The sequence below is a fragment of the Pleurodeles waltl genome, chromosome 8 (assembly GCF_031143425.1).
Source record: "Pleurodeles waltl isolate 20211129_DDA chromosome 8, aPleWal1.hap1.20221129, whole genome shotgun sequence".
NCBI lineage: Eukaryota > Metazoa > Chordata > Amphibia > Caudata > Salamandridae > Pleurodeles > Pleurodeles waltl.
Genome location: NC_090447.1, coordinates 1251386364 through 1251396397, shown reverse-complemented (window position 1 = coordinate 1251396397; position 10034 = coordinate 1251386364).

Sequence of the window (10034 nt, the reverse complement as noted above, 5' to 3'; positions counted from 1 at the left end):
TCTACTTGGCCTTCCCAACTGTGCAGTGGTCAAAGTTATAAGACTAGAAGCCAGCCTGAAAACCTGGGATTATATAGCCATGAATCTTTGTATGTACTGCGGATATAGACAATTAAATGCCCATACTTTAAAAATATCACGTTTCTGTACTAAAGAAATATTTGGCAGTGAACTAAAATGAGCAAAACAAGTAAGGGCTCATCTAGTTCAGATTGTGAGGGACATTAAATTTGAGAAATTTAATATTAAGGCCCATGTCTTTCATCTTAAAAGGATCTAAAAAAAACTGAGTGTTATTGACATAAGGGCCAGGGATCTCGGATATGTGTCTTTAAAGAAATCAAAGGTGTATTTAAAAGCCTCTTGGTAGGAAGCAACAACGTTCCCGTACGCTGTGAATCTACCAAACAACACAACACGCTCAGCTTTACTAAGGTTTAGGATAGGGTTAAACCTCTCATATATACGAGGTGACCTATTGTAGCATTCATTAGATGAGGCGGGACCCTGCACTTGTAGCCTCATGGTGAGATGTTTTACTGTGCATTTACTATGTGGTTGTTTACATGTGGTTCCCAACCTCTTGACTCCTGTGGACCCCCACTGAATTATTATCGGAATCCAGGGACTCCCCAATGAGTCTTTTGTGGAAGTCGAAGACCCAAGCCTAAACATTGACGATGATTTGAACCACAAAACAATACACAAAAAATACAAAAACAAGCATTCCATCAAATATGTACACAAATGATAACACATTTTATTTAATTTGCAAACAACATACAAAATGTAAATTTGCATGGGGAGGTTGGAGCTTTTTAAATTCAACTGAAGCCACACATCATCCATACTATATTCTGTTTGATGCACCTGCATTGCTCCCACAAATCAATCTGAGGATACTAATTTAATTTTTAGCTTCCAATTTCAAATTCCTTGACATTTACAGTACGTTTTCAATTTTTTAACTGTACACTTAGCCACTTTTTTTATATACACTTTATTAATCTGTTAAAATTAGTTAAATTTCTCAGCAGTCAGGGACCTCCTGAGTTGCCTTTGCGGACCCCCAAGGGTTCCAGGACCACAGGTTGGGACCCACTGGTTTACATTTTTTAGCTTTAATGCGTTGTCGTTTAAAACCTGTTTTAATTAAATATGGGATTAAGACCCGATATGATGTAATAAGCTTTTTAGATAATATGATATTTTTAGATGTGACTTGTGTGGTATGTAGATTTTTTATGATTTTATCTACCAGGGAAGCAATTAACGGATTTCAGAGGTAAATTGTTTGAAGTCTGACTTCTAAACAGAATGTCTAGTTGGCCTGACACCAACTGCCATTTTATGTGGATGTAAGCTGGTCTTCTGAGTTAGGTATTGATATTCACCTTTTAAATTCAAGAAGCTCTGTGCAACAACACATTGCAATGGCGTGAACCACAAGCAGGAAGGTTGGTTGACTCCACTGCCCTGAAGGAGTTGAGACCATTCTCCAAGACTCCTCAAAAGACCTCCTGTTGCTGCAATCTGAATCAGCTAGAGACATAGGGGGTCATTCTGACCCTGGCGGTCATTGACCGACAGGGTCAACGACCGCGGGAGCACCGCCAACAGGCTGGCGGTGCTCCCAAGGCCATCCTGTTCCTGGCGGTTGTGACCGCCAGGAACAGGATGGCGGTGTCGTGGGGCCCCTGGGGGCCCCTGCAGTGACCATGCCAATGGCATGGGCACTGCAGGGGCCCCCGTAAGAGGGCCCCTAAAAGATTTTCAGTGTCTGCCATGCAGACACTGAAAATCGCGACGGATGCTACTGCACCCGTCGCACCCTTCCCACTCCGCCGGCTCCATTCGGAGCCGGCTTCCTCGTGGGAAGGGGTTTCCCGCTGGGCTGGCGGGCGGCCTTCTGGCGGTCGCCCGCCAGCCCAGCGGGAAACACAGAATAACCGCGGGGGTCTTCTGACCGCGTAGCGGTATTCTGTTGGGGGAACTTTGGCGGGCGGCCTCCGCCGCACGCCAAAGTTAGAATCACCCCCATACTGTCTTGCGTACACAGAACGTGTCTTATTCAACTGCAACACTACACATGCAGCTGCTGTGAGTGCTGCCATGAGGACCTGCTGCCTGGGACCAAGGAACTTTCCAAGATCAGGTATTCACTGACACTGCTCACCCTGACAGTGAGGCACACCAACTTAACCATGTTAATCCTGTCATGAGAGGAAGAACCCATTGCATTTTTTCATACTAATGAAGGGAGAGAACAAAACTCCATCTGTGGCCAATCACTACCTCCTGGGAAATCTCTTCAAGGCACGTTTTTCTACCACGTGACTGGCCTTCAACACTAACGTGAAAGTGCAAATATGGGTGCCTTCGTCTGTCTTCCTGACCTACAAGTAGAACAAGAGAGGCAAACCCTCTCAATTTCAGTAGCCACTGGCCTTCAAACCTGATGCAAAAGTGCAATTAGGGTAGCCTTTGTCTGTCTTCATGACTTACAAGTCGAACAAGAGGGGCAAAATCGCTCAATTTCTGTGGCCACTTCTGGCTACTAGAAAAGCGATAAAAGACTCTTCTTGGTCCTTTTAATCCACAAGTCTCTCAACAAGAGAACCCCATGTCCCAGGTATTTCAGCAAGTTATTGTTCACTTGGCAAACTAACATTCTTTTTATTGGTCTCCTTTTAGGTCAGAGAGCTCACTGTAGATTCATTGTTCTTTGTATGCAAGCTTTCGAGAGTGGGACAGCCTCTCTGACCACTGGCACACTCCGTTTTCCTAGGCACATCTGTTGTACTTCTGGTCTTTGGGCCGAAACATTCTTTCAGGGAAATTCTCTGTCTCTGGTATGCCTTGGTTACCTATACTTTGGTGAACACAGCCTCCAGTGGATCACAGCCTTTAAAACCTTCCTACAGCAGTCAGTCCAAATTAAGGACTAGCTGGACTCTCCAGCTACCTTTAGCTACGTATTGGTGACTGGGAACCTAAAACACTAAGCAGATGCCGGTCCAAATCTCCAAATGATTACATCCATCATTTGAGCATCATTTTTCAATATTACTCAGTAACAGAATAGCTTCATGTTCTGCCAAAGGACGTTTGCACTGAGAGCATCTACTTTCCCATCCTCATTTTCTGCCTGTCACATGCCAGTTCAAAGTCGTTTAACAAAGAAGTCACTTAAGAGTGTACTGGAAGAAATTAAACTGTTGGAATATGAGAAGTTGGAGAGGTAATACCAGTGCTGAACTGGCCTATTGGACAGTCTGACACTGCCAGAAGGGCCAGTTTGAAAGGCCAGTGTGTGGTTCAGTGTTTGTGGTCCAGTCAGCCACGCCTGACAGGCTAGTCCAACTAGTACTACTCTGAGGCATAGTGGTCTCTGCTGATGCAGATACTGCTTTCAGAGTTTCTAGCTCAAGTATTTTCAGTTCATATGTTAACAAATCTATTTATTACCTACTTCCTATTTTTCTCCTGATTTATGTCTTCCTCTATGTCCCTTTTCTTCAGCCTCATACTATGACCTTTGACTTGTTATGTCAATGGCAAATCTTTGCTACCCTGCCCTGGGTATCCCACTCTCTCAAACTCCCTATTCCTCCCAGCCGTGTGCAGTGCCGTCAGTAGCACCAACTTCCTGAGAGTTAGCATGATGCTGTCAATGGATGCATGGCTCAGCATGGACCAGTCACGTAACTATTTGGGGAAAAAGAGGAGACAGCAAAACTAAGAACAGAGAATTTTCTCAAAGAGTATGTCCCAGGGGGTTGTTCAGTCTGCATTAGTCAGAAGATGAGATTTGTGAGCTTTTTCAGAGGGTGAGCTTCTTGCCATCATAATAGCCACAAACTCTGGTTGACATAAACCTGCATGCTAGACCACTCACCTCTAGGTGCTGTCCTTAATTCAATATTAGCCATAGCTTTCCATTCAGCTTCTTTAAAGTGCTATCTGGTAATTTATTTTGATAACCAAGTTTTAGTAATTTTGTCAGATGTCAACACTTTCACAAACAATTGTACAGTACTACAGCAATATGCATCCAGTATGTAGTCACACTAAATACAGCATCATTATCATCATCAAACACTCAACCCATAATACATCCACCATCTGTTCCAGATCTTCTAATGTTTTCGGGGGCATCCATGCGCCTTGTAGATAGGCATCTATTGGCAAGCACACCAGTCCATCCCTTTCCTCCACCTCTGATTATGGGCACTATCTTGTTTGGCCACCAAGGTGGCTACTCCGCTAAAAGTTCCTCCATTCTCAGTCCCCCAATCTGCTCCAATAGACCCAGTAAGGCTACCCTAGGACTGAGGTCAATCTGGTGGCCGAGGACTGAGGAGAGTTCACTGCATAGTTTTCCCCGTAAGAAAGACAGTATTGGACAGGACAAAACCATATGGAAAAAGTCAGCTTCAAGTAGGGAGCATCTAGCACATCTGGCTTGTGAGGCTTTACCTGCACGGTGTAAGCTCTGGAGTTCAGATATGTCACGTGAAGATAATTAAGCTGAACCATAGGGAGGCATGAGGAGATTGCCAGTTTTCTAAGGGCCAGGCAGGCCTCACACCAGTCTATATAACGCAACTGGGGGGGGCACCAACAAAGGTTTTCACACAAGGTGCTTCCAATGCAGCCTTTATTTTCTTCCATACAACGGAAAACAGTCAACCCATTTCGTTCACCACATGTGAACTTCCTCAGGGCATTATTACTTTATAAGGAACATTGTAATCTCCAAATAAATCGACTTGACAGATTTGACTGAATAGGTTCACTTGCCATGTCCATTCGTATCACGTAGAGTAACTCCAATTTCAGATAATTGCAATCTAGATAGCCATGATAAGCCACCCTCGTAAGTCTTCCTGTCACTCAGTAAGACGCCATAGCGATATATTTGGAGATTACAACGTTCCTTTTGTTGGTGGCCCCCCAATTGCATTACATAGACTTAGGACCTTTATTGGTTGCACCTTGGGAGCGGCAGAAGCCTGGGCTGGGGGCCCAACAGTACGGAATACTTGGGACAAGGGGGAGGGGCAGGTGGAATATTTGGCTCTCTCCTATGTTTGGAGGCCTTGCACCAGTCATCATCATCCAGTTTTCGCACCCATGCCTCCCATTTCTGTCATAGGACCAGGAAATGATCTGGTGCGTTAACCATCAAAGCGAAGTAGATCCTAGAGATGGCCCATTTGCCCAGTTTCCCCAGAAGTTGAGGGGACTGTATCAGTGGGGATATGGACTAGAAGAGCATGATGCAATTAGAGATAGTGCTAGAATTGTGTGCGTGAGTGCTGTTAAAGCTCCTGCAAATCTTTGAATGACCATGACAATGTCACACTGCGTCTAAGATCCTCCAGATAGGTAATGCCTATCCTATCCTACTGCGTAAAGCTTTGAAGGCCCAATCCTTGATGCAGCCATGGGCCATGCCACAACTGTGTCATCCCAGTGAGCTTACAATCTCAGTTGATAAAACGTAGAGCTGCTCTCCAGCAAAGGGGGGTTACCCAGGTACAGTCGGGAGAGATTGTAGGATTGGCACAGTGTAGAGTAGGCTGAGGAGATTGTCTAGACCCAGAAAGTAGAGTTCTACGTGGTAGGCGGGGTCATCCCAACCCCCAGTAAACCAGTCAATTATGGTCATGGTTTGTGCCGCGAGTTAGTACCCAGAGAGGTTGGTCATCCCCAGGCCCCTTCATACTTGGATTTCCTGGTGGAGACAAAGGCCATTCGGTGACGACACCCTACCCAGAAGAATGTGGTGGTCTTTGATGTGAGTGTCTGAAACCGCATTTGGGGGATTAGGTAAGGAAAGTTCAGAAGGATATATAGAAAGCACAGGAGGCAAATCATCTTAAACGAGGCTACTCACCCCATAGGGCTTAGAGGCAAGTTGCCCTACTTCTACAGGTCTTTAGTCAATCTTTTCATAAGGGGCTGAAAATTAACATGCCAGGCTTGTTCTGGGATGTGGGAGAAATAGATACCTAGATACTAGAAAGAGACTGCTGTATCGGATCACAGTGTACCAGAAATGGCCTCCCACATCCCCTTAACCGGTACTAACAACAACTTGTTCATGTTGTTCGGCAGGCCAGGGGCCTCACCATAAAAGTGAAGGATCTCAAGGCATCTTGGGCCTAAAGGCTGTGGGTCTCTAAGAAATAACAGGATGTCATCTGTGTATAGAGCTATGCGTTCTTTTGGACCTCCCTCCCAAAGCCATACTCGTACTCGGGCTTCTCATCTGATGAGGTGTGCCAAGGGTTCAATTACTAGGGCGAATAGTAATGAAGATAGGGGACAGCCCTGGTGGGTGCCCGTGTGAATTAGGAAGGGCAGGTATGGGACTCCCTTCACCCAGACCTGAGCTGTAGTGCAATTGTACAGTAGGCCAATGAATATATGCAGAAGTAAGGCCCAAAGCCCTCACGCTTCAGCACAGCCTCCAAGAAGATCCACACATCAGTGTTGAAGGCCTTTTCAAAGTCAATTAGGAGTAAGGCCAGGTAGTCACCTCTTCATTGCGCCTGGGACAGTGCCAGTTGCACTCTCTGTATGCAATAGCAGGTGCTCCTGTCAGGCATGAACCTGCATTGGTCTGGTTGGATTAGATAGCTTAGTGTCTGACTTAATCTAGCCACTAGAACCTTTGCAAATATTTTTATGTTGGCATTTATGAGAGAGATAGGACTGTACGAGGAGCATTCATCTGCAGGCTGTTCCACCTTAGGGGGAGCAGATGGGTCCAGTATCATTTGAAGAAATCGATGTGGAACCCATTTGGGCCAGTGGTCCTACCGGGGTTGAGACATGATATGGCCATGATTATCTGTTCAGTCGTAATCAGTTGGTTGAGGTCCTGAGTCAGAGAAAGGGGGATCGAGTGCAGGGGAATATCCTCTGATAGTGGGGATGCGAGCTCTTGTGGGGCAAAGGGGATCGCTACATAAAGTTCCTGGTAATAAGCTGCAAATTTGTGGGCAACATTGGTTTGCGTTCATGGAGCTCTCGGTGAAAGCCACAAATGGCCGATACAATCCTAGTTGAAATGTCATTAGTTGCCAGCCAACTTAAGAGCTTGCTAGATTTGTCCCCCTGTTGGTAGACTGGCTGGGTTGATGCTCTCCAGCACTGCCTGGCTTCCTCTAAAGAAATGTGTTTGATTGTGGACCTCGCTGTGCCAGTTGGCACTCAATATCCCCAGAGGGCCGGCTTTGTGCCTGCCGCTCCAGAAAAAGGATCTGGGTTTCTAGATCTATCACCTGTGCCAGTTGGCATGCTTCCTTCCCCCTAATGTATCCCTTGATCAGATCCCTCAGAATGGGTTATGTGGATGCCCATAGTGTTTCACCAGAGGGCGCAGTGTCGCAATTAAGCTTACAGGACAACTGAGGTTCCTCTTCTGTGAAGTCAGTGCATTCTTGATCCACAAGGTACCAGGCATTGATGCGCCACATAGGATGTAGGGTGCCTGAAGGGGTCCCATCTCTAAGAGGAGGGGTGCATGATTAGAGATACCTCAGAGTAGGATCTGTACGTGCTTCAGTAAAAGGATGTCACTGGGTGGGAGCCAAATATGGGTGTTTCTGGATCCATTTTGTGCACTGCTAACACGTGGGTGTACAGCCATTTTGAGGGGTTCTGTGATCTCAGTGCATGGCATAGGCCCATAGAGTCAGCCCACAATGGAGGCTGGGAGGAGCACACGCTTCGGCCCGACCAGGGAAGTTCAGAGATATCCATTCTGGGGTTTGGGGCTATGTTAAAATCACCTCTCTTGAGGGAGGTCCCTAGGGGGAGAGCCACTACAAAGTCTTGAAGTGCTTGCAATGTCAAGTGCAGTATCTGTTGGGAGAGGTTCGTTGATATGAAGTTGTAGTGTCTAGCCTCTAGACTGTCCTCAATCCCTACATATCTCCTCTGTGGGTAGATGTGTGAGGAGGATACCACCATCAGAAGGACTTTTGCAGTTGGATCTTGACCCCCCACAAGCCTCTGGAGAAGCTGGCATAGAATATTTGGTCATAACCAAACCAGCGAAGGAAAGGACAAAAAGGTGGGTTTCTTGGACCATGACCACTTCTGGGTAAAAACATTTTATATAGTGCAGTACCGCCGATCTCTTAATACGTTCAAGGAAACTGTTTACATTCCAGGAAAGGACCTTAATCATTCAGGGTGGTGCAGGAAATTGGTGGAAATGTCTCTTCCCCCAGGAGATGCCTCACGGTCCCCAGGGGGATTTTTTTCGGTGGAGTGGTAATGTGATGTGTGTTTAGGTGAGTTTACACAGTAAATGAAGTTTGTGGTAGTGGCCTGGAAAAATTAAATCAGAACAAAAGAGAACATTAACCCATCCCCCCCAACTAGCCCCATGCCATACTTCCAACCCTGAAGCATCTGTCACCCCACGTTCAAACATAAAGAAACTTGTAGGGGAGTCTCAGAATCCATCCAAGGCTCCCTGTTGCCCAATTCAAGGAATGTGATGCCTGACAGCAATTTCTGATTATGTCAATACAACAACAAAGGAACATAGAAGAACTCCCCCTCCTCGCCATTCCCCTGCCTCCAAACAGACCATAGACAAGTATAAGTAGCAGAGTATCTCACGGTGCCTGCAGTAAAGATTGTCCATTTATGACCGGGTCAGTGTACCTAACAACATGTCAGGGTTCCATGATCATCGTCTTGAGTCTAAAAGAGAGCAGGAGTGTTGGAGAGCGACGCCTCTGGGTCCAGAGCACCCACTGAATTCCTAGCATTGGCTTGGTAATCCTTGTCTATTGCTGTGATTCGGTCTGCCCTTCCTTAAATTGGTTCTCTTTCTTTGTGGTAACTTAGAGGGGGGCCTAAGGAGGACCCCCTGCCTTCGACTTTGCCGGAGTGCCAATTGCACCATTACCCATTCCCAGGCTTGTTCTGTAGTGTTAAAATTATAAGTGGATTAGTTAAATATTACTTTCATGTGAGTCGGGAAGAGGAGGAAGAGGAGCAAATACTGGATCTTGAGGGGCCGGAGTTTCTGTTTAACGTCCTCAAAAGAGCATCTGCGCTGTTGGACTGTACAGGTGTAGTACAGGAACATCTAGATCCTGGCGCTGTGGAAATGCAGATCTTGGCAGTTTCTAGCCCCCTGGAGGATCTCGATCCCGTCAGTCACTCTGTCTGCCACTTTGCAAAGTTTGTACTGCATAAGGAGATATCTACAAGGACCTTGTCTACTTTGGTCTCCCCTGCTTCCCTGGAGTCTTGAATTGCCATAAGGCTAATGGCCAAGTCTGTGTGTTGTGGCGTGTTACCTGTGGGGGGAGGTGCTTCTGTGGTCCCTCGAGGATCCGCTGAAGGTTGGTGTATTGGTGCATTTTGATTTGGACAACTTTCCACAGTGAGGGCTTGTCTCACCCCATCTCTGATTAGCGGATCCACGTTCGCCTTGGGATGGTATGGTGACACCCCTACTGTCCCTCTTGCCCCAGGGCAGCTGAGCAACCAGTGAAAGTTGATGTGTGGTGGATTGCGTGGCCCTGCGGTTCAATGCCTGGTGTGGGCTCAGTGTGATCATTGCCCAATCACAATTTCAGCAGTGCTGTGCAGTTTACTAGAAAACAAATCATGAAAACAACCACACTTACTCACCTTTAGCCTCATGACCACACAGGACTTCATGAAGGCTGCAAAAGCTTGTAGGCCTGCACGATCACTTGCAGACCAAAGTCCCCTTCATATATGAAAGAATATCCTTATTCACAGTGCTACAGCCAATCCAGTCAGAGATATCAACAACTCATTGGCTAAGGGTCTATTCCCAAAAGAACTCTCTAAAACAGAGAGGCCTTCAAACAAAGGCTCTTTTTAACTTATTGTCAATAACCAATTGTTTGTAGGCAAAAAGATTGAAAGATCAGCTTCAAGACAAATAACTATATTCATCTAAGAAAGTAACCTTCTCTCAAAATACCAAAACAGATTCTGGCATGGCTGTGGCACAAAAGCAGCAC